Consider the following 26171-nt stretch of genomic DNA (forward strand, 5'->3'; position numbering starts at 1 on the left):
AAACCTTCTACGAAGCAACATGCCAAGAAAACCCCATGCTAGGTTTGCCTTAGGGTCGCCAAAGGTCAGAAACAACTCAAAGGCACACAACAGCAACAACAATTGTCCTTTGAATCTCGTATATATAATATGGATCACTCAGAGCAAAATTCCAAGTGGGATCAAAGCAACTTTCCTTATTTCATGTATTCATCTGCAGCTAGCATATGCTCAGAGGGCATCTGAAAACGACAGCCAAAGGCTTGTTCAAGAAAACCTTGAGCACACACCTTGTCAAAATATTGGTGGAGAACGAAGTCACTAAACAGCACACGTTATAAAGCTATCCACTGTGCAAATACAGGCATGGTCATCGACAAAGTCAGCCCTCATTTGTTCTTGGAGCCTTTTATTGACTTATGACTCATCTCTCCAGAACTGAAACCTCCCTGGTCATGCAAGTTCCTAAGCAAACCACTGCCCAGGGCAAACACCACACGCTACCATTGCAGAAGAGCAAAATGTTTAAACAGTCCATCCGCCGCTAGTAAAACACTGAGAGCCAGTGAGGTGTAGCAGTTTGAGCGACTATGACTTTGGAGACTAGAGTTCAAATTCCACTCGGCCATGGCAACCCAATGGGTGACCTTAAGGAAGTCGCATTCTCTGAAGCGGCACCTACTGCATCTACAGATTTCTGCATAAACCTTCTTGAACTATAGCCTGTTTGCTCACACCCTTCAATGAGTTTCCGTGGCAGGGAGATAACCACCCATATGACCGCTGACATACCCACACATGTGACAAATGGTACCCTTTCTATTTTTGTCTTAATACTACACCAATTAGTGGTGCAAAGAAGCTTTCTTTTGAACATGGCCAACATAAAAGCAGCATTGTGATTACAAATGCCAAGTATATTTGCTTTGAGGACTTTAGCAGCTTCGCACTTCCATTACTTCAGGAATTACCCTTTGTGTGTGTACATGCCTTTCAGTTGTCTGTCGACTTACGGCGACGCTATGAATTTCATAGGGATTTCTTAGGCAAGGATTTACCTACATAGGCATAGTGGTTTGAATGTTGGACTATGACTCTGGAGACCAGGATTCCCAGCTTGGCCATGATACCTACTGGTGACTTTCTCAGCCTCGGGGAAAGGCAATGGCAAACTTCCTCTGAACAAACCTTACTAAGAAAACCCAGTGATAGGGTTGCCATAAGTTGGAAATGACCTGAAGACACACAACAACAACATACTGCAGATAGGTATAAGGCAACATACAAGACCAGTGCAGATGAAACAGAGAGCCAAGATTTAGGAGTAGGGAGCAGTGACTAAACACACTGGATTTTAGCAACAGTTTGAATGAACGTTAGCAACTTCAGCCCTACATAGTATCTAATCAAAATGGGCAGGGATTTCCTTTCTTTCTCATTTCGCAATAGAGAAAGGAAAGGAAGAAAGTCCACATACTAGAAGGGCCATGCAATCCTATACCACAGTCCCTAAATTATGGTTCAGTGTTGATGATGATGATGATGATGATGATGTCTCAGCCCCCAAAACATCCCCTTCCTCACATTATCTGTGCAGGAAGCAGTCCAAACACACAACATTGCAAGGAGCAATCTCCAAATACCATGTCATGAAAGAGGATTTATTACTTAAAGCTTATATGCAATTAGCAATTTGACGGAGCTAGAAGGAGCAGCTGTTCCAACATGTCATGAAAGGATGCAGGTTGAGCCTATAAACCGTGAACTTGGGTATAAAGTACTAGAAACATAAGACAATATTCCTTTTAAAAAAAACCATGCACCAAGCAACTTACACTCTGTACCAAGGAAATCTGAATACTTTGCCCTGTCTACAATCAAGCAAGTCTGCAATTCCTGCTTCTTGTGGATTATTGGGAGAAAGACAGGATCGAAATGAAAATGATGATGATGACGACGATTAATAAGAATGTTGAACTATGACTCTGGAGACTAGGGTTTGATTCCCAGTTTGAACATGAAATGCACCAGGTGACCTTGGGCAAGTCACACTTTCTCAGCCCCAGGGGAAGGCAATGGCAAGCCTGCTCTGAACCAATCTTGCCAAGAAACCACTATGCCCTAATTCCGAGCCGTGGGTAGCTGAATCCGTGGATAAAGAATCAGTGGATAGAGAGGGCCAACTGTAATAATAATAATAATTTTTGTGTAATGATAATTTTTAAAATCCCTGCTGCCTCCCATCCACAGCGCATCCATGTCAAGCATCTTTCTGGTCTCAGTAACATGCAAAACAGCATCATTTTCTATGCAGAAATGCAACAAACTTTACAACATCCATTGTGATCTGTTCCTTGCACTATTCTAGAGCCTAAGGCTGCATCTGCACTGACAAAATAATCCAACTTGACACCACTTTAACTGCCATGGCTCAGTGCTGTGTGATTCTGGGAACTGCAGCTTTGTGAGACATTTAGCCTTCTCCACCAATCCCAGAAAACCACAGCATTGAGCCATGGCAGTTAAAGTGGTATCAAACTGGATTATTTCTGCAGTGTGGATGCAGCCAAAGTGAGGAAGCTTGACTCTCCGGATCCAAGCTCCATCTGGTTGGCAATTCTTCCCAAGACTTTTCAGCAACAGCAATATAAGACTGCACTCCTCCTCTTCCAGCCCTCTCATTTTGGTATCTATGATCTTTGATGGTTAAACCCAAACTTTTTAAAGTCTCCTTGCCTCAAAAAATGGACTCACCTGCAGACACCAGATTGGAATGTGAAGCTTCCAGATTTTTTAGAAGTACAGTTAAGAAACCAGAGATTTATGAGCATTCCTCTTTGGAGGGAGGTTGTTTACTTATCCTGCAGCAAGATAAGAGGACCAAGGTCTTTCTTCTTAGTATTAACCTAGCAGCAGGTACACAAGAAATATACTATCTTAAAATACGTATACAGGACCACCAACACCCAAACCCCTCAGCTAGGCATGAAAAAGCCACTACATAAAGCTTGGTTCTATTATTTGATAGGCCTTTTCATGTCCCTGCTACAGAAGTAACCAATCTCAATCTCTCAGGAAGTTGAAATGCAAAATAAACTCCAGGGGCAAATTCATCTTGAACAACCAGTATATTTTTCTCATTACTTAAGACATTTTAAAAATTTGAACTGACATATAGTGTGTAACTGTAGTTGATGCTTAATATATCATCCTTAATAAAATCACCATATATATGCACACACTTTGCAAGACCATGCTCTCACCCTGAGATTCTATTCTCCTCACCATGGTGTTTATCATACGTGGCAGAGTCACTTCGAATCCAAGGCTATTCACGTGATGAACAAAATTGTGGTAATTACAGGGTCAAAGCGGAGCGAGTGCGCATTGTATTACAACACCATGCGGATTCAACTATTCGAATCAGCACCCTTGCGCATGCTCAATGGGGGTCTGAACACATCGTGAACCTTTGCACTTCCAGGGTGAAGAAGGGGGACACTGCCTTCCTGGTTCCTGTTTCATGTTTCCTCTTCCCTTCTAGTTTATTCCCCCTGAAACATCTGAATGTGCCATCCTTGCCAGCCACCCAAACACTGCCAGCATCATCCAAACATGCCCTTCTTGACAGTCCTCCATCCCTCCCTGAAACATCCAAATGTGCCATCCTTGCCAGCCCCCCAAACCCTGCCAGCAACATCCAAACATGCCCTCCTTGACAATCTTCCATTCCTCCTTGAAACATCCAGCACTCTTTCTATGGGCTCTGGAGTCCATTTTTGCATTCAAACCAGCACTCACTGCCCAACCTCAACTCTATCCACATTAAAATGTGAATACATTCATTCCCCAGTAGCTCTCTGCCCTTTCCCCAGCCGCATTTCCCTCTTGGCAGCAATGGAAGCAGATGGAGTATCGGAAGCATATGGTGCAAAACTGCAGCGCCGCATCATGGGAAATGTGGGACCTTGGAGGTTTGGGGGGGGGCGGGTGTCAGGATGGAAGCAAAGTTGCATTCCACACCAGACCAATTCAGAGTGAAATCAAAGTGAGCTTAGAAGCAATTTTTGTGAATTCGCCTGTTACCGAATTCACCAATTCACTTTGGATTGACTGCGGAAGCACCTCGGAATGACCCCCCATAAAAAGCAATCATGTGTGATAATACATCACGTTATCATGTGAATTTGCATTGTTGGGCCCACAGTGGCTTTGGGTCAGAGCTGCAAAAACCTCCATGTGATAAACACCCATGAGAAGTGGGTCCAGGCCCTGAGATCTGGGAACTGGAATCAGCTACATAACCTATTGCTTTCAGCCCTCCAAATACTATTGGGCTTCAGATTCCTCCATTAACCTTCCTTTGGGTATGATGATTACTGCACATGGAAGCTGCAGTTCAAAACTGTCGGAAGGGAGAGTGGCACATATTCTTGCTCCTGACTTTAGTTTGACCTCGGCATGGCTTTCAAACAAAAAAAATCTCCTGTTATTTAAAGGAGAGGTGAATCATTCCACAAATGCATTCAACACATGAACTATGCACTTCATATGAGATCCAATTTGCTTCTCCCTTGATGGAAAAAATAGAGATCAGAGTGTGCCCAAATCATGTAACATCAGGCACATGGTGAAGAGCTGACAGCATAATGAAGCACAGCCTTTCACATTTATAACGAGAACCACTGGATCGGCACATTTATGAGCCAGACCTCGAGATCCCAATAAACACATTATTTCGCACAGAATTAATCCCATGTAGATTTTTCAAGAAGAAAGAGACAGGACCATTCTGCTCATCAATTATTTTGAAAGCTTCCAATGATCTGCATTTCACCCCATGAAATAAGCACATCCAGAGAGAGAGAGAGAAATGCCATATTGGAATCTATTGTTTAACTCACAGAATTCAGCTCCATTTGGTCAAAGCAGGCAACCATTTCCTGCAAAATCCCCTTCTGCTGTTGCTACTCGGCAGGTAAGGATAATGGAGCAAACAGAAGGAACCTGTTCGGACACCGTGTGCTCATTTCTTCTGCTGGGAAAAACAACAACCAGTTTTCCACATGACCCACCTCTGCCCATTCCAGCAGAGGAAATGAAAATACAAAACAAAACACAAGGGTAGGCTTTCAACTAACAAGAAGGAAATTGCAAGTTAAGCCACCTAGTGCCGCCCGTGCCCTCGCCTCACCTTTGCAACATTTCCCCTTCTGTCCCATTGAAAGACACCATTCATCCATCCGAATACCCAAACCACAAGAGAACAGGTAAGCCTCAACATGAGATGGTTGACTTGCCTGTTTTGCCTCATAAAGTGGTCATCAAGTAAGTAACTTTTCTCTCGCCTTCAGAAATCTCATTCATATGTTTTAATACAAGCACAGTAAGAAAATCTTATGAAATTTATGGGGTTGCCATAAGTCAACAGACAACTTGAAAGTACACACACAAACACACACACTATTACTTTAAATAAAGTTAAATATTACCAAGTCAGATTGCAACCCAGCACTATCGAAATGCAAGTATTATTGGTCGGGCAATGTAAGCTATCACTTGCTACTTATATCACTCTTCTTCAACTTTGAAATGTTAGATTTTAAACAACAAAAAAACCAGTATCTAATTTCACATCACAGTTTAGACAGTAAAACACTGAATTTTGTTTTCCTCTGAGAAGTCAAGACTTTCAACAATAGGCAATCACAGAAATACAGTAATGACCCAACAACGATCTCCAAACTGCAGTGGAACAAACCCACTGCAAAAAAACATTACAACTGAGTAAGCCTCCAGGTATTTTATTTACTTTTATTTATTTAAAGTATTTCTGCATCACCTTCCAGCCCTCAAGGGCTCCTGGGGTGATGAACAAATAAAAGCAATTAAAAATACAATGCATAGATAGTCAATCTTATGTTGTTGCTTTTACTTGATGCTTATGGCAACCCTATAAATCAGAGGCCTCCAATTCACCCTTTTCTCAACAGCTCCATTCAGTTCTTGCAGACTCAGTACTTCCTTATCCATCTATCTATCTATCATCTATCTATCTATCTATCTGTTAAGTGGTCTTCCTCTTGTCTTGCTACCTTCTACCCTACCAACCATTATTGTCTTTTCTAGTGAGTCATGTTTTCTCATGATATGTTCAAAGTACAACAATCTCAATTTAGTCATCTTGGTGTTATATTCAGTCCAGCTGTTTGTGTTGTTAACTGTCCTTGAGTCAACCCCAGCTCATGGCAACCCTGTAGATGAGGTATCTCCAAGCCCTCCTATCCTCAACTACTTTGCTTATGTCCTGTAGATTCATGCTCGTGACCTCCCTAACTGAGTCTATCTATCTGGTAAGCGGTCTTCCACACTTTCTTCTGCCCTCCAAAAACCTTCTGAAGAAATCAGGGTTTCACCATTCCACAAAAGGAAGAAAGAGGTAGAGTTGTGTTGCCTTAGGTATCCCACAATGTAGGGGTCAAAACCAGAAGGACCCTGTCCTACACTGATCTTTGGATGGGATGGAAGGGAAGAGAGCTAGAATCTATGATTCTATGAGACTCAGGTCTGAAGGTTTTACCCAGACCAACTGATCCACTTCTTTGGGGTCACCAACCAGCGCAACTCAAGCTCATACTGGTGATTTCATCAAGTCAACCTTCCTCAAGGGATCCTTGGAGAGGAAGCCAGTGGCTCAAAGGCTGAAAACCCAATAGTGGAGATCCTCACTGGATGAGGTAAAGAACTGGCATCTGCCTTTGGTGAGTACTGACTTTCTACTTCAGGATAGGATGTGAATCCTTCCAGGTAGATTCCAGGAGGAAAGATCCAAGACCAAGTTAAGAAAAAGTCTTGTGAGAGAAAACTCCTAGATCACAGCCTCTAAAACAAACTATACCATCTGGAAAATACAGGTTTAATTCGGCATCGGCGTTGTTTTTAAATCCCACTCTTCCATATAACATTTCCAAAGCAGCTTAGAGAAAGATAAATCACATTAACCGAGGGGGAAAAAATCAAGCCGGATTAAAACAATTAAAAACGAGTTGATAAAATGCAAAAAAAAAAAAAAAAATTCCCACAAAGCAGGCATTAAAAGAATTAAAGGCATTAAAATGCAGGGAGACCTTTTGAACTCCAACTAGAGTGGGAAAGGTTGGACACATAAAGCCTTTTCGCTACACCTCTGTTGTGGTTTATTTTGTGAACTAGGTTCCAGGAGTATTTGCACTGGAAATAATATTATACTGAACAAGGGCTGTCTTGTTTTAAATGTGAATGACTAGGATAGCAGCTCCCATCCTGCAAGCACCATCTGCAAAGTTTGGATCCCCACCTGAGACAAACATCTTCCTTGAGCAAACATCGTACTGTCGCATGGGCAGACACTGCAAGGGCAACATGCAGCCCAGTTTTGGTTTGGATTCAGAGTGTAAGGAATCTCCTTATTTCCCACCTAAAGTCTACAGCATATTGCTACAAAACACACACACACACACACACACCTGATATTTACCTCTATGTAACACTTTGGCTTCACCATTCCACTCAAATAAGAGTCAAGTGCATTTCTTCTGCAGGCTGCTTGTGCATTGACAGAGAGGAAAACACACCCTTTCCGTTTCTCTTTTAAATCTCTCTGTGTGCTTATACATTTTCTGAATGTAGGTTAAGGAAAGTCTGATTCATAGATGGAGCGATCGGTGGAACAGCTGCTGAAAGATGCAACGGCACCAAAGCAATGTTTGAAGCAATTATCTGGAGTCAAAAAGGAAGCCACTCCAGCAGCAGGCAGAGTGTGAGATTGCAAGACCTCAGTGCTCACAGCCACCGCGCACATTGATAAACTATTATAAGAGCCAAAGTGGCAAAAATCAGGCGTTAGACAAGAGCGTGGGAGCCATCGAAACGGCAGCCTAAATAAGAAAGTTGAGGAGCTCATCTTTATCAAGAACCAAGTGACAGCCCTGATGAGAGCCTATTCCCACGCTGTATCATATTGTCTCCTACAAAGGCATCCCTGTGGTCCATTGCCAAGGAAGGAAGGCGAGAGGGTGAGCGAGGGACAGGCAGAAACGAATATCTGGGCTGGTGTTTCTTACCTTTATAGCAGTGATTCTCAAACTTTGGTAGTCCAGATGTATTGGACTTCAGATTCCAAAATACCTGTTGGGCATGTTGGCTGGAGCTTCTGGGAGCTGAAGTCCAAAACACCTGGAGGACTAAAGCATTGCCTTTTAGGGAGGGCAGGAAATACCAGGGCTTTGCAAAGTTATTTTCTGGACTACAATTCCTAGAATCCTTCGCATAGCCTCTGGTGACACTGTTGGGGCATTTGGGGAGCTGTCTTCCAAAGGAATATGATAACCTTGTTTAAATATTTGAAGGGACGTCATATTGAGGATGGAGTAAGCTTGTTTTCTGCTGATCCAGAGAATAGGACCCAGAATAATGGATGCAAGCTACAGGAAAAGAGATTCCACCTCAACATTAGAAGGAACATCCTGACAGTAAGAGCAGATCGACAGTTGAAGACGCTGCCTCAGAGTGTAATGAAGTCTCTTTCTTTGGAGGTTTTTAAACAGAGGCTGGATGGCCATCTGTTGAAGATGCTTTGATTGTGCATTCCTGCATGGCAAGGGATTAGACTTTATGGCCGTTGAGGTTTGTTCCAACTCTAGGGTTTTAGGATTCTATGAATGTTACTTTTCCAAGTTTCAGAGAGGGGAACAAAGGGAGAGGCACTTAGGTGACAAGAGATTTAAAGAAAGAGAACTTGCATCATATCTGCAGAGAATGTGTTCTGGATGGAGTCCAGCTGCTAAAATTACCCATTCACCAGGAGTTAGAGACCACACAGGAAAGCCAAGAGGAAGGAGGAATCAGTCAGTCATTTGCCTCCAAGGGACAGCAGTAACAAAAGATACTGTTAATTTAAGTATTATTTTGGATTTCATGACAGTTATTTCACATAACCGTGAATTTCAGATACCTATGCCAAGAAACCTAAGAACCATCCTACTGCCACATTTAGGGACAGTCAGAAAATTTCATTTCAAAGATCTTGAGTACTGGATTTGGGTTGTCCCTTTTTTTCCAAGGCACTTATAATCTCCAATAACTGTGCTGTCTGTGTCTATAAGGAACCAGAGAGGTGTAGTGGTTAGAGCATCGGACCCTGGTTCAAATCCCAATGCAGCCAAGGAAACCCCTTGGTGAACTTGGGCAAATCACACACTCAGCCTCAGAGGATGGCAATAGCAAACTTCCTCTGAAAAAACTTGCAAAGAAAACCCTGAGATTAGCCTGCCTTTGGGTCATCATAAGCCAGACATGACTTGAAGGAAATGACTTGAAATGACAACAACAAATTCGGAGTAGCCATGTTATCCATGCAGGAAAACACAACAAAATCCACAAAACAGCAATCCCATTATTGAGACAACTAAAACCATTTTGTGCTTTTTAGTCTGCCCCATAAAGATTTCACTGTTTTGTGGATGTTGGATTTTGTAATATTTCAGTGAATGGATGAATTCTTCCTCCTGCAGAACACTGTTTATTCATTCTGTCTTTCTGCCTCTCTGTCTCTCTCTCTCTCTCTTGGCCGCATCTTGATTTTCATTTAAATAAGGGAAGTAAAAGCCAACTGTTGAGAAGATTGCACCAGCCAGCAACTTCTATTTCTTCCCTGTTTGTTTGGGGGAAATGATGGTTTTTCTCCTTTCCTTACTTTGACCTCATCCTTCTGTCATCACCTTTGGCTGTTCTGGCGGCTAATCCCCATGGACCACGTGGGTCTGTGGATGGGGGGCCGTGACAACAAGGAACAAAGCCCAGTCTTTCTGCAACATTGAAAGAGTTGCTATGGGGAAGTGAAACACTGGTCCATTAGCTAGACGGGTCATCGCCGTACAACTGTTTACCAAAGGTAAAAGATGAGTGTTGCTTGATCGTGCGGGTTTCTTTTTAACAAATAATGGATAACTTAGCAAGAGAATGTCAAATGAACTGCTTAATTCAAATACGGCCCTTGACTTGCTTAGGGTCCTGTACACAAAGGGATCTTGTAGCACCTTTGAGATGCATTGAAATAAAGAAGATGGTAGCATGAGCTTTCGTAGGCTTGATTTTTGCTTCCTCAGATGCATCCCATGCATCTGAGGAAGTAGACACAAGTCTACAGAATCTCATGTTTTCCCCTGGACTGCAATTCCCAGCATTCCTCACCATTGCTTATGTTAGTTATGGCTGATGGAACTTTCAGTCCAAAAAACATCTGGAGGGTTTCCTACTTCTACACTGATTCCCTAACTTAGAAACTATCCCTGCTTTAAAGCCATCTTCTGTTTAAAGAGCTGCCTGCTCCAAAACAGTTGAACAGAGATAAGGACAGCAAAGAAGAGATATGAAGCTATCTATTAAGAATTAGCACTTAAATGTTAAAATTTAGCACTTTTTAAAATAGCAAAAACACCTAAATCCATGGATGCTCAGGTCCCATTAAATACAATGGCATAGTAAAATGGTGTCCTTAACATAAAATGGGAAAATCAAGGTTTGCTCTTTGGATTTAAAAACAAACAACACTTTCAAGCCCTGGACGGTTGAATGAGTGAATTTAGAATCCATGGATGTGGAAGGCCCACTGTATTGTTAAATCTCTGGAAGTCAGAGACTGCTGTTGATCTACTGCAAATAAAGCCAAAGATCTAGCAGTAGATCTCAATCTTCCTTCTGCCCACTTCTGTGTTAAGGAATGCAAAAGCTCCTACTTTCAGAGTCAAAGTGAACATTGCATTCCCTCCCTAACATGAAGGGCAGCTTTTCAAGACAAAAAGTCAAAATAACTGATCAATTATTGGATTGTTAACAAAAGTGAAACAGTATGGTATGACCTCTAACGTACACAAAGTCCTCTGGCGTGGAACTGTGCACAAAAGAAGGATGTTGGCAGTAATCCAACATGCGGGTCCTGACTAAGAGGGTTGACTGTACATTTCTAAGCACTGAGCAAAGAGATATTTATATCGCATGCGTCCATGTGCCCCTCCTCTGTGACAGAGGCAAAAACAACTGAGGCTGCATCCGCACTGCAGAAATAATCCAGTTTGACACCACCTTAACTGTCATGGCTCAATGCTATGTTATTATGGGAATTGAAATTTGTTGTGGCACCAGAGCTCTCTGTCAGAGAAGACATAATGGTTCACAAAACTTAATGGTTCACAAAACTACAATTCCCATAATTTCATAGCATTAAGCCATAGCGGTTAAAGTGGTGTTAAACTGAATTACTTTTTGCAGTGTGAATGCAGCCTCAACTGTTTTTGCCTCGCTGACCATTTTGCCTTTGGTGCCACAACAAACGATAAATCTCAGGAGTCCATAGCATTGAGCCATGACAGTCAAACTGCATTATTTCTGCAGTGTAGATGCAGCCTAGGTATCTATAACATTCCCATTGTTTTTGTCTTAACTTTTCTATAGTTTCTCAAATTATGAAATCCCTTGAATCTGTTTTCCTCCCAGCAAAAAGAAAGGAACTGAAAGAGTTCCTTCTGCACAGCACAAACCAATTGTCCAGACACATGGCTCTATTACATTTTACAGGGGGAGCAGTACTAGACCCAAAAACACATGCAAAATTGCCACCTGTTGTTCTGGAATGCACAAGCTGAAACAATGCTCCAAGCTTATGCAACAGCGAGAGCGGATCAAAACAAAAGCTAGAAAGGTTAAGACCACAGTACAGGTGTAAGGGTTTGGGTGGGGAGGGAGATACCCACCATTGCATTTCCCCCTTGAACACATATTGCGTATTTTCACTATTTCTAGCATTCTCTTCAGGGCTGTGGATTCAGTCTGCCAAACTTTCTAGTCCAGATCATCTATTTTCTTACTATCCAGCTCCTACTCCATCATAAATGACAAATGTATAGAGTCAGTGCTTCCTATCCATGGGTTCTGCATCCACGGATTCAACCATCCAAGTTTAAAAATACAAAGCACACACCCATGGAAGTAGTTATAAGAATACTATTTAAAAACTCTCCCTGGATCCCAGCACCAGCCCGTTTCCAAAATGCCATTTTTGAGCAACTGCGGTGGCCACCCAATTCCAGGGGTTTCTGGATGAGATGAATTATCTAGATCCATTCGAATCCAGAAAGGCAGTTTTAGTAACCTTGACCATCCATAGGGTTCCTCAGGATTCAGTTTTGTCATCTATGTTATTTATCATATGCATGAAACCACTGGAAGAGGTTTTGCAGTCCAATGTCTTCAGTATTGCATACAGGTCAACTCTACTCCTCCCCTCCACTTCAGTCTAAAGAAGCTGTTTGGTTCTAAACCAGTGTCTGTCATCAGTCAATGGGCTAAAAACACTGAAATTTAACCAAGACGAGACAGAGCTGCATTAGTTGAGGTGCATCAGGGAATAGGGATTAGTCTGTGCTGGATGGGGTTACGCGCTCCCCTGAAAATGCAGGTTCACAGCTTGAATGTACTTCCTAGACTGAATCCTGAGTTCAGGTTTCACTGGTGGCCAAGAGTGCATTCATGCAATTAAGGCTTGTGTGCCAGCTGTGCCCATTCCTTGAGTTGTCAGATCTAACCATGGTGACAATAGCCCTCTGTCTGCATCAGTTCAGTTCAAGACTAGCCCTCAGCCTGCATGGTTTAGGAATACAAGAAACCATCTTACAGAGAGCCAAACAGACCATTTAGCACCATACTGTCTACACCAATGTTTCCCAAACTTTGGTCCTCCAAGGGTTTTGGACTTCAGCGCCCAGAAGCACTAGCCTGTTGTGCCAACAATCAGGAATTCTGGGAGCGGAAGTACAAAACATCTGGAGGACCAAATTGAGAAACACTCATCTACACTGACTGGCAATGTCTCTTTGGGGCTACATACAGGTGTCTTTCCTCAGTTCTGTGGGGAAATGCTGGGGCTGAACCTGGGACCTTTTTTATCCAAAGTATGGGCCCTAGCACTGATCTACAGCCTTTCCTTGAACCCTCATCAAGGAGTTGGTAATTCCTTACCAACATATTTTTTTACTAACCAATTATTGATTTTTTTTTTAATCTCCAAGACAGCAAACCACACAAACATATCACACATGGCAGCCAAGGCTACAATATCATGCCAAGCAGCTCAGCAGCCTTTAGGAAGATTAGTTGCTAAAGTAGCTGCAATGGCAAAAATTCAAAACTGGAGCCAAGTGGAAAAGAATGGCACCAAGCAAAAGAAAGCAGCTAAGTTGCCTTAGGAAGGTGGAGTCCCTGTCTGAAGAAGCTGCTTCTAAGAGGGGATGCCCCAACTTTGCCAGGGAAACCTTTGTTTCAGGAAACGTTGGTGCTGCATTTCCATACACAAGCACACTTGGCACTTTCTACCACAGTGCCAGCAGACGAAACCCGATCATTGCAAACAAACATCAACAGAAACTAATACTGACATAAATGAGTCCTTATACAAAAAGGAGAACATTGTGCAAATCTCAAGCTCACTCTTACAAATGAACATTGAATGCACATGTTTGAGCCATGCATGAGCCAGCCTCCAGAGATCCAGCTTCCATTACATCATAGGCACCACACCCAAAACCCACCAGCTGTACTCAGTACACCCTTAAAAACCCATGCCCATAGCTTTGAAAAATGTTGCTTTTCTAGATGACAACTTCCAGACTGGTTCAGACAGTAGGGCCACGCTGGTTTGAGAATACTTAAAGAGGCACCACTACCCGCCAAAGTAACTTTTTCCAAACTCTATGCCACAACACTGGCATGCAATTTGACTCCAGGGATAATCCAGAACAGTCTCTTTCTTCCTGCCCATTTCAAATCAAGAAAGCCAAGACCCTACACAGAGCATCCATCCAGCTCGTATCCCATTTCATGTAGTTCAAAGCACATCTGACACTAGAAGGTGGGATCAAATTCCTTGCTTTATCCATGCCTGAATGAAGAGCTCAGGCAGGAGCAAGGAAACAGGAATGCAAACAATATGATCCTCTGACCCATTTTTCGTGACAAAGGACAAAGTGCACAAAAGGCCTGGCTTAGCAAAGAAGATATTTCTCTCTGGCCATAGGCACCTGCATCTCCCCCCCCCCCCCCCCCTCGGGAACAAGCAACCTCCAGCTCTACTGCTTCCCATACAGTGCATGATCAGTTTATGAGATTTGCTGCTAGAAGGTGTGGTAATGGCTGGAGGCTCAGGAAGCTTTTTAAGAATCATAAGAGTTGGAAGAGGCCATAAGGGCCACCCAGTCCAATCCCTTGCCATGTAGTAAGACATGATTAAGGCACCTCTGACAGATGGCTATCCAGCCTCTGTTTAAAAATCTCCAAAGAAGGAGACTTCACCACATCCCAAGGCAGCACATTCTACTGCCAAACAGCTCAAACCATCAGGAATTTCTTCCTAATGTTTACCTGGAATCTCTTTTCCTGCCGTTTTATTTCATTGCTCCAGGTCCTATTCTCCGGAGCAGCAGAAAACAAGCTTGCTCCATCCTCAATATGACACCCTTTCAAATATTTAAACATGGCTGTCATGTCAACCTTCTCTTCCCCAGTGAAACACACCCAGTTCCCTAAGTTGCTCCTCATTGGAAATGGTTTCCAGACCTTTCTACATTTTGGTCACCTCCTCTGGACACACTTCAGTTTGTCAGTATCTTTCTTGAGTTGTGGTGCCCAGAGCTGGACACAGAATTCCAGAGATCTGACCAAAGAAGAACAGAATGGCACTATTACATCCCTCAATCTAGATACTATACTCCTATTGATGCAGCCTAGAATTGCATTATCTGTTTTAGCTTGTGCATTACGCTGCTGACTCATGTTCAATTTGTGGTCTACTTAGATTCCTAGATCCCTTTCACATGTGCTGTTGACAGGTCAAACATCATCTGTCTTATTCCGGTGCATTTCTTTCTTTCCTCTTCTTTTTCTGCCTTAGTATAGCATCCTGCATTTCTCACTGTTAGTTTTGGCCCAGCTCCCTAATCTTTTGATCCTAGGCAGGGTATTTGCTATGACTCCTAATTTGGTGTAATCTGCTAAATATGATAAACATGCCCTCTGTTCTATCATCCAAATCATTCATAAAGATATTGAATAGCACCAGGCCCAGGACAGAACCCACACTGGACACTTCTTTCCATGATGAAGAGGAGCCATTGTTGAGTACCCTTTGGGTTCAGTTGGTCAACCAATTACAAAACCACTTAACAGTCACACTGTCTAGCCCACATTTTACTAGCTTATTGGTTAAAAGCCTTACTGAAAACAAGATATGCTATATCCATAGTATTCCCTTCATCTACCAAGTTTGTAAATCTATTAAAAAATATGAGATTACATATACTATCCAGGAAACATAAAACATGAAATTCAATAGCACAAAGATCCTGGAGCATCACTTCATTCTCAGAGGAAGGGAATGGCAATCCCCCTCTGAAGACACTTGCAAAGAAAATCCCATGATAGGTTCACCTTAGGTTTGCCATAAATCGGAAAAGACTTGAATACACACAACAACAACAACAACAACAACAACCTGCTGGGATCTACCTGCCAACTACCTACATGTCAAGCTACAGTCACTAACCCAGAAATTGGTCTCTGGTCTCTTTTTTCTAATGACAGTTGTAAACAGCACATGTAGGTTTAATTATTTTGCTGCGTTCAGCTGCTAGATTAGTAATAGCAAACAACTGAAAAGGACATAATCGTCCTTCATTAGATTGCTGGAAAAGCAAGGTATGGCATCTGTCTCTAATGGAGACACTGACTTCCTCAATTAGAAATAATAACTACGTAGAGACGCAGGACAAGTTCTACGAGATTTGTTCTCCCTTCATTCAGGACATAAAAGAGCACAGTGATAAACCACATCCTCCAAATATTATGTTAAATTATGGGAATGATGTATTATGCTGATTATTTCTATCCTACTCTTTTGGTCTGTTTTTGTTGTAATCGTATAATCCTTTTTACCGACATTTTCACTCTATTAAATGAATTGTTTCTTTGATGATTGTTAATTTTTTTAATGAAGCTACACAGAACCAAATGCCACCCACAACAGGCATCCCAAACAGGCAATTCATAGAGGTACTGTATCAAAGGCCATGGAGAAATCCAGAAATGACATCCACCACTACCACCATCTTCCACGTTGAGAAGGTCAGTGACCCGCTCAAACAAAGCCATTTTCAGTACCAAACTTACAGCAGAAGCCAGACCCATAAAATGACTATATTTCTGATGGAGTACCATGTCCTTGAATACATTGGCCCAATATGCAAAGACTGGACAAAAGCTGACAACTGAACAAGTCAGGAGGGCTCCAAAAGGTTGCTGACAGAGTGGTCTCACCGCCTCTTCTTCCTCCATAGTAGCAGGGACCACCCTTCTTCCAAAAGAAACATCCACAGTTCCCCAGACCCAGCTACACACTCCCTTCTCAACCAGATGTCATGGGTTGTTTCAACGTTCAAAAAACTGACCAGAGCTTTGGCAGAACCACCAACCATTTCAGAACTCCATGCATCTGAGGAAGTAGACCAAGTCTACAAAAGCTTATGCTACAATTTCTTTTGCTACGTTAGTCTCAAAGGTGCTAAAAAAAATCACAGACTAACATGGCTTTGTTGTTGTTGTTGTTGTTGTTGTTGTGTACCTTAAAGTTATTTTTGATTTATGGCGACCCTACGGTGAATCTTTCATACGGTTTTCTTAGCAAGTTTCTTCAGAGGGGGGGGGGGGTTGCCATTGGCCATCCTCTGAGGCTGACAGAGTGTGACTGCTGAAGCTCACCCAGTGGGTTTTTATGCTCAAGCAGAAAACTGAACCCTGATCACCAGAAAGTTTATCGCATGGGCTTAAACCGTCCCCCAGCACGTTCTAACAGGGGCGCGCAGAGGCGTGCATGGAACGCGAGGGCACCGGATGGGCCCAGAACGCGACTTTATCGCACGGGGGGACGACGCCGACGACGCGACGACGCGCGTTCCCATTGCGTCCCAATTCGGTTCCAGAGGCGCCATTTCTGGGACACTTTGAAACAGTTCCCAGAAATGGCGCCCTCTGGAACCGAATTAGGACACGGTGGGAACGTGCGGCGGCGGCGGCGGCCCCCCGTGCGATAAAGTCGCGTTCTGGCCCCATCCGGTGCCCATCGCGTTCCATGCACACCCCTGCGCGCCCCCGTTAGAACGCGCTGGGGGACGTTTAAGCCCCATGCGATAAACTTCTGATGCTCAAACCACTGCACCACACTGTCTCTGTCTCTGCAATCTGTCTCTGTATAACCTGTGGTTGAATAGCATTCTTTCATTGCATCTGAAGAAATTGAATGATGTCTATGGAAGCTCCTTGCAAATATAAATATGTGCTGCTAGATTCCATTCTCCTCCCCTTTTTCTTTTTATGCTGAAACAGATTGAAACAGCTACTTATTGAAAACTATGCATTCACAAGACATTGTGGACCGGAAAGGATGCTTTCAGATAACTCCTGCAGCTACCAATTAAAAGACGTTGGGCACTTATTTTCTTTTCCCTCATAACTCACTTTACCAGCATAAGGGGGGGGGAGAATGGGGAAAGTAGTAGGAAACAGGAAGAGAAGGCTAGAACATCATCTGGACCCTCTGAAAGGTCCTGTATTGGGGCAGAGGAAGGGAGTTGGATTGCCACAGTAAAAACCGTAGTTGGCAGCAAGTGTATTGCAAATCTGCTTCAAGGTTTCTTCCGCAGCAAGCGAGAGGCTCCTCTCATACTCTTTCAGAGCTCCAGTGCCAAGTAGGTCAGACAGAGGAAACATCTCAGCACACTCGTGCGCCAGAACAGATGGCGGACTGAATGAATGCTCCCAAAGCAACCGACAGAGAGAAACCAGGCTCTACTCTCTACTCCGGCTCACGCACCAATGCAACCTCAGTTCTCCGTATCCTGTTACAGTCAAGAGAGGAAGGAAGAGGCACCTGGCAGGAGAAGCAAGGTAACTGGCAGGGCGGATAGAGAGCAACGATAAGAAAAATGCATTGCTTACAAAATGCATTTACATTTTTGTAAACATATGTGCATCTATATTGCAATAGCTCTAAACAGTCCTAAAATTTAATCTAAATGCAACACCGGCTGCAGAATTACTGCAGTGAACATTGGTTAAACTGCCATGGCTCCATCCTAAGGATTCTTGGGGTTTTGTGGTTTGTTGTGGCACCAGAGCTCTCTAACAGAGAAAGCTAAATCTCTCACAAAATGACAAACCTCAGAATTTCATAGCATTGCACCATGGCAGTTAGCTGTCAAACTGCATTACTTCGCATTGTGATTCCTCTTCAGTGCAAAGTTGCCGAGGCATAGAACTAGGAGGGAATCAAAACTCTTGTTCTGAATTGCCCACCATTTCTCCAACCATATCCTTAGTTTTGCATGAACCACATCCTCCTCCTTGCTCACAGACAGACAGAAAAGAGAGAGGGAGGAGAGAGAGATTTTAGAGGAAGATAGTAACACTATAGTTTGTCTTGTGAACTAAGCTAAAACCTCGAATCCAGAATAAGAACATGCTGGGGAGGAATCTCAAAGTATATTTACCCCTGTGCAGAAAAATGGATTAATGGACTGCTTGCAAACAACCAAATGTAAATCGTACAGTTAGCCAAAGAGGCCCAAACAAGCCCAATGCAAACAGTTACCTTAAGGGCTCTGGTCTCCAAAGACAAGCACATTACGGAGGAGGAGGGGAAATAGGAATACTTTGCAGAACTTCCTTTGAAAAGCAGATTTGTTAGTACAACAGTTGTCTCCATCTGTGGATGCTTGCAAAGATTAAGCACTTACACAAGCAGTCTCTGTACGGTTCTTGTTGTGGTATGTTTCATCATCATCATCACATCACAAACCACTCGACTAGCAGTGGTTTTGCACAAGCAGAGAATTTCAGAAGATAACAGAACACAAGCTCCTCTCTCTCCTCCTACCAGTGGTTCTCAACCTTCCTAATACAGTCCTCCATGTTGTGGTGACCCCCCAACCATAAACTGTGGTGTCCTCGGTTCCAAGACCATTGGAATTGTCCTTTTCCAATGGTCTTAGGTGACCCCTGTGCAGGGTCATCGACTCCCCAGGGGTTGCAACCCACGGTTGGAAACTGCTGCCCTACGGCACTAATGGCATCACCATAACCATCATGCCATACACTATGTTTTGGTCTCCAAAACGACTGCTGGAATAACCAGGTAGATTCTGGTGGAGCCAGGTTTAGCCTGTGCTGACTAGTTGAACTTAATAAATATATCATAGGAGAAAATGCCTTAATTTAAAGTGGTTAAATGCCAGCCACTGCAGCCACACTTTGTGAGTTGCATCCCAGAGGGCCTCAGGTTGACTCAGCCTTCCCTCTTTTCAGAGTCAGTAAAATATACCCACCTGTTTGGGGGCATTGTAAATGGTTAGGGAGTGCTTAATTACTCTGAAGCATTATAGAAACATAAGCGCTACACTTGCTATTGCTATTTAGGCCAAGAGTAGGAATTGCACTCCATCAACATCTGTAGAGCTGCTCAACCCCACCCCTGACTGTCTCTGAGTATTTACAGTGTTCTACATACATTATTTGAGTCATTATGCCAACCCTACAAAACAGAACAGCTTCATATTCCTTGTTGCAGAATAAACAACTGAGAGGTTGGGCTGAGAGACAGTGGTTTCCTTAAAGGCCACACAGCATGCTCACAGCTACGATGCAACGTGATCAGCATAGCTTCAAGCTTGAATTCTTAACGCCAGACCACATTAGCATTCCTGAAAGATGGGGTGCCATGCAGAAAGCAAAGACCGTTCCTTGCAGCCTGCAGTTTCACACTCTCACACTCCAAGGATAGAGTGGCCACAAACAAAAGAGGACAGGTTTTAACAGTGTGTAGGGGGACGGAACCTTACCATGATGAACTTCCCTCTTCCATACCAGCTGACTGCAATTTTTTTCTCTTGCTCCTCATTCCATTCATATGACTATAGCTGCACTTCTTACAGAGTAGCCCATCAATGCACTCCGGGGACTTCTAGATAAAAAACTCTGGCTTTATGTAGGTACACATCTCAAGCCAGAGAACTACCAGTCAAAATGTGTGGGATTTGTAGCTCGCGGATTTGTTTGCAAACTGGGATTAAGGGACATTGTGTTGGAATCAGCTTTTTCACAGTCTCCCCTCCACCAGTTAAAGCGCTGCCGGACACACTGCAGAATTATTCAGTTTGACATGGTTTTAACTGTCATAGCTCCATCCTTGGAATCCTGGGATTTGCAGTTTATTGTGGCACCAGAGCTCTCTGATAGAGAAGGCTAAGTCTCTCACAAAACTACAAATCCCAGAATTCTGCAGCACTGGGCCACTGCCATTAAACTGTTATCAAACTGCACTAAATCTGCAATATAGATCTTACTTGCAAAATGTTTCAAGCCTTATACTAACGTTTCAAGATCACACCCACCCAGCCCTTCTCAATCCCTTCCCGTACTAACGTGAGTTAACACAAAGCATGAATCCAGAGAACAGGCCCTGCCATAAGCGCCATGCCTTGTGTACAAAAAAAAGTCCCTTCGCAAAAAGAAAAGCCGCACCAGCTAACAGCCCATCAAACCTGCCTACAAAGATTATTAAATCAAAACGAAGCAGAAACAATGTCAGCTCTGTGCCTGCTTTTCACCGCTGAATAATGACAGTGTTAACTTCCCAGTGCAAGCAGCATTACCGCTCTGGAACCTACTTGAAAGGTTGTCAGGCTGCAGACTTAATTACGCCGTTCCTTCTAAACTACCAGGCGCAGATATTTAGCAGATAGGTCTGCACAGTTTCTTACATGGAGTGTGCTGTGGCCCGCTTAACGTCAATCCTTCTATATCTCTTTCTCCTAAGCCCTACCTTAGACAATGAGGCACAATGAAATAATTTAACCAGATCCAGGAACCAGTGGCACAATGGTTCAATTGGTCTATGACCCGGAACCCAGGGCCAATTCTCGCTTGGCCATGAAACCCACCTTGGCAAGTCACACGTGGAGGCATGGCAAGAAAACCCCATGATGGATTCACGTTAGGTAGCCATAAGTCAAGATAACGGAAGGCCCACAACAACAACAGGAACCTAAGCAGGAAATACAACAAGACATCCTGCTTTTTCCCTATTCGGAATGGGGTGTGAGAAGACAGACTCACTAGAGAAGACAAATGCTTAGCAAAGAAGAAAAGTAGACAAGAGAACGACCCCATTACTCAATCAAAGAGTCTGCAACCGAGCAAGCATTGGTGACTTGGAGATCCCTCATCATAGGGTTGCCATAACCAAAGTTGACTTGAAGCGTAACAACAAGTATTTGACTGAACTTTTCATTATGGGGGTGCGTGGGGGAAGCCATTTATGTTGTTTTAAACATCCTTGCATACAAACCAAAGCTTCATGCCGATTTTTAAAACGGAACATTTGTCTTCAATTTTACCGCACACATGCACTTTCCTTAGCATTGTTACAGTGGTACCTCGGGATACGAAATACCCAGGTACGAAATTTTTCAGGATACGAAAAAATCCATAGGAATATGTTTCGGTACGAATGTTTTTTCGGTTACGAAAAACTTGGGCTTTTTTCGGCTTTTTCCCACGGAATCGCGGCTTTTCCCCATTGCGCCTATGGCAATCGGCTTACAAAGGCTTTTCGGGTTACGAAAGAGGCCGCGTTACGAATTAATTTCGTAACCCGAGCACCACTGTATTGAAATGTTTTAAGTCTTTTTACTGTTTTACCCATATTTTTAATAATGTAGTATTGTGTATCTTCAAATTGTTGCCACTTATGGCATCCTAAGGTGCACCAATCTTCTTCTTTCTTTCTTTTTGGCAAGTTTCTACGAGGGGATTTGCCATTGCCATCCTCTCAGGCTGAGAGAGTGTCACCCAATGGGTTTCCATGGCCAAGCCAAGAGACAAATTTCATCTGCAGTCTTAGTTCAATACATAAAACCACCAGCATGATATTTTATTAATAAACTGATATCCTGTCTTTTAACTTTCTAATTCAATGTTTTAATATTATAAGCTGCTTTGGATCCCATCTTGGGAGAATGGCAGGATATAAGTGCAAAAATAAACAAATAATAAACTGCCAATTTCAAGATATAATGTTTCAGAGGGGACTATAGCCCTCATGGACACCTTACCATGTGACAATCAGGAAAAATCCCATGTAGCCTGCTTTCCGGATTGAAACAAGTACAGGGGCTTTCATTTTGCACAGTTTCTTACATGGAGTGTGCTGTGGCCCGCTTAACGTCAATCCTTCTATTATCCTTCTTTCTCCTAAGCCCTACCTTAGACAATGAAGCACAATGAAATAATTTAACCAGATCCAGGAACCAGGGTGGCACAATGGTTTCAATGTTGGTCTATAAAGGATAAAGGCATTGCTAACTGTTGATACACTAGTTTTATCGCACCCGCCAAAAGCTTATCACACCCACTCATGATATGCATGATGTGCTGTGGTTATCCAGCCGCCTACTTCTAACATAACGCCTTTTACTTGCAAACTTGCTCTTTTTGGCAAGCAGTTCCTAGCAACCCTAGAAAGCCAGTACTGAGGAATTCTGGGAGTAGCAGTTCAGCATCTGGAGGAGCACTCACTTCCCATCCCCGGCATAAAAACATGAGGTGTGTTCCTAAATACTCCAAAAACCCCAAATTATCCACATGGGCAGCTGAGGTAGTGACACTTTTGCTTTCTGATGGTTCAATGTATGCAAATATTCCAAAATTTGATGGGGGGGGGGGAAATCCCATCTCAAAAACATTTCTGGTCCCAAACGTTTCAGCTAAGGGAGACTCATATGAACTAATACATGAACAGAGAAGAGTCTACCTCCATCTAATCTCCGCTGTCACTTTCCTCCCATGGAAAGTGACAAATCTCAAGGGAATTTCCAATTCCTGCAGTAGGGAATGAAAACTGGAAATGACTCCTTTTAACTTTGAAGGATGCATAAAAGAGGCAATATAGCTGTCTTCAATGATCTAAAGGAATGTCACATAAAAGATGGATCAAGCTTGTCTCTGCTGTTTCAGAAACTGCAACATGAAACAATGGACTCGAGTTACAAGAAAACAAATATTCCTCTTAAACATCAGGAAGAACATCTTTAAAGGTAAGAGCTGTTTGACAGTGGAACAGACCGCCTTGGAGGGTGGTGGACTCTTCATCTTTGGAGGTCTTTAAACAAAGATCAGATGGGCATCTTTGGGTGGGGTGCTTTAGTTCTGCAGGGAGTTGAATAAGAAGGCCATCCCACTCTTACGATTCTGAAACTTCTTCCTTAGTTGGGAAAAAGAATCAAGCATCCATCTCTTGGGTCCTTTGGATGGAGGTTTATAATTAGCTGTAGAGGGAAGATCCTTCATCCTCAAGTATTCATTACACTCAGCAAGTCTGGGATGCCTTGTGTAGCTCTCACTTGTCGCTCTGCTAGGTTTCAGAGAGACAAATCCCTCTCTTCCACACCACCCCCTCCCGGCCCTGGCCTTTCTTTTTACACAGATGCTGCATTATCAAAGTTCCTGCTATTCATTCTGCTTCCTGTTTAGTAGTGAAAGACCCTTTTTATATCAGTCGCTCTCCCCCTCCGCCGCAACCCCATCAGAGAGACTGTTAAAGACAACCGGGCGAAGACTTTACGATGGAGCAGATAAGGTTCTTAAAACTTATTCAGCAGGAAGGAATGACTGTACAGTAATAGCTGCAGCAAGAAAAATAAAGGATTGGGGCACAGAGATAAAGAAATCCAACCGTCTTCTTCTTATATATGCCCAAGCCATGCCCAAAATGGACTCTAAAAACAGCTTCATATCTCTGAGGTCCTAAAAACGCTGTAGAAATAATCCAGTTTGAGAACGGAGGAGAGTGAATGTTCTTCCTGCTGCTTTCCATCATAACTATACACAGAAAACAGAACTACCATAGCATTTGTAATCCTAACTTTGGTATTCAATGATATACCTCTACACTTAAGCAAATGAGGGCACCTCTTCTAAAATATTGTTATATTTAACATCAGTACTTTACAGACTCTGTAGTGAAAGGGAATTATTCTTTCTGGAAACGGGGTATAGGAGGGGGAAGCAAGAAAATTGCCTCCCAACTCTATGTACCTGGGAAAGTACTTTGGCTATTTGGAGAGACATGAAAAGCCTTGCACCATCTGGAAATGCAATTTCAGCAGAGCACTCTGAGAAGCTCTTCCCTTCCAGCAAAGTAGATCCAGATGGACTTATTGGCCATCTTCATTCTGCAGAACGTTTTGCCGTCATTGTTTCAGAGGCCTAACGCTGCTACTCTCAGTGTCAGCTAGAAAGGGTGACTTGAAGTCAAGCTGTACAACGATCTGCAGTTCAAATAGGTCAGGCAACGACTGCTGGATCTCAGAAACCAGAAGGAGTAAGATTTCCAGTGAGTAACAAACATAGCTCCTCGACTCTTTTTTTATAACTATTAAAATCATGCAACAATGAGGAAGTATGCAAAATACCATGCAAATCTGTTTCATTTGCACAATTTAAGCATTACGGTGCTCAGATTAGCTTGTTGCAAGACACAAATGAGTCTTTTAGGACACAGCTGATAGCACTGTGATTTCCTGGAAACCCCTCCTCCCCCCCCCCAAAAAAGGGCAAAGATAAACTGAGATAGAACAGTTTTTTCAAAATTACAGATAGAGAGATAGACATGGGATTTGTGACTGGCGTTGCCACAGAGGCAAGGCTTGCAGGGTCGAAACACTAGGAGATTTTTCTTAGAAGGAATGATGCCATCATCTGCCACACCCTACATTCCCATCTCCTCTGAGCTTTGCTGCATCCCTTGCAGTTGTTAACTGCCATCACTTTTGACTTATGGCAACCCAGTGAATGAGAGACCTCCACGCTTCCCTGTTATCAATAACCCTGCTCAAGTCTTGCAAACTCAGGGTTTGCTAGAGTCTATCCAACTGTGTTGTGCAGCTTTGGACTTTCATTTCCCACCTGAGCATGCCAGCAGCTGAACGTCCTTTGGGCTTGAGTCCAGTTGTATCATTAAACAAAGTGCTACTCTTTGTAAGCCGCCCCGATTGCATCTTGTAGAGGGGAATGATATAAATAAATTATTATTATTATTATTATTATTATTATCATTATTAATACTTGGCCTCTTCTCTTATCCAGTAGGTCACCGAATGGCTTCTAACCTGTGAGTCTCATCTTCCAGCACTATCTCTTGCTTCAATTGTCTCATCATAGGATTTTCATGGTGAAATAAAAATAAAAATGCAGAAGTGGTTTACCATATATCCTTATACATCAGCAAGTGCATAGCTATTTATAATATCTTTGTGGCCACACCTAGATTCTGGACTTCCTTGCCATGAGAGGCAAAGTTGTCCTTTTCTTGGCAGGCAGAGACATTTGTAGTCAAGCAGGTCTTTGGTAGATGAGCTGAGCTGATGTTGAAGGGGCTGTAACTATTTCAGTTCTGGCAATGGTTTGGAGGTGGGGGGGGGGGGTTGCATGTATCCACAGATTTTTTTATCTACAGATTCAAGCATCCATGATATGAAAATATTTTTTAAAAAATATAAACTCCAGAAAGCATACCTTGATTTTGACTTTTTATATAAGGGGCACCATTTCACTATGCCATTGTATTTAATGGGACTTGAACATCCATGGATTTTGGTATCCGGGGAGGGTCCTGGAACTAGAACCCACAGGATACAAAGGGCCCACTGTATTCATTTCCCTGTGCATTAGTAAGATTTCTCTTTTCAGATTGTATTTTAAGCAACAGCTCTTTGGACAGAAAGCACAGATCCTGGAATGAGCGCATGAGGCTTGATCCTCTGCCAAAACTTGGCTGGGGAAGCTGAGCCCCCTTCTCCCAAAAATGATCACACAACAAGGATCACTAAAACACCTGCATAGTTTAATCCCCTAAGGAACTACCAACTGGAGTTGCAGCCATCTTTGCATTCCTGTAATAGGATTCTCATATGTTGTTCCCTTTCCTTGATTTATTAATGCTATGCTGTGAAAGAAAAAAATGTTGCTATGTGCCTTTAAGTCATTTTCAACTTACG

At 42.9% G+C, this 26171-nt stretch overlaps 1 protein-coding gene and 1 long non-coding RNA gene across 2 annotated transcripts in view; one reads left to right on the top strand and one right to left on the bottom strand.

Annotated features, from left to right (window-relative positions):
• Positions 1-2790, bottom strand: part of LOC121934038 (A-kinase anchor protein 13-like) — a gene marked incomplete at its 3' end in the record, with an annotated part of 42809 nt that extends 40019 nt beyond the window's left edge. Inside the window, exon 1 of the mRNA XM_042474013.1 lies at positions 2734-2790. The remainder of the gene's footprint in view (positions 1-2733) is intronic.
• Positions 2791-22655: 19865 nt separating this feature from the next.
• Positions 22656-25630, top strand: LOC121933130. The gene is made up of 3 exons (XR_006104463.1): positions 22656-22719; positions 23131-23210; positions 25261-25630. It is a non-coding gene; the product is annotated as an uncharacterized LOC121933130 (long non-coding RNA).
• The last annotated feature ends 541 nt before the right edge of the window (positions 25631-26171 follow it).

This window comes from Sceloporus undulatus, chromosome 6 (assembly GCF_019175285.1).
Source record: "Sceloporus undulatus isolate JIND9_A2432 ecotype Alabama chromosome 6, SceUnd_v1.1, whole genome shotgun sequence".
In the NCBI taxonomy this organism is placed as follows: domain Eukaryota; kingdom Metazoa; phylum Chordata; class Lepidosauria; order Squamata; family Phrynosomatidae; genus Sceloporus; species Sceloporus undulatus.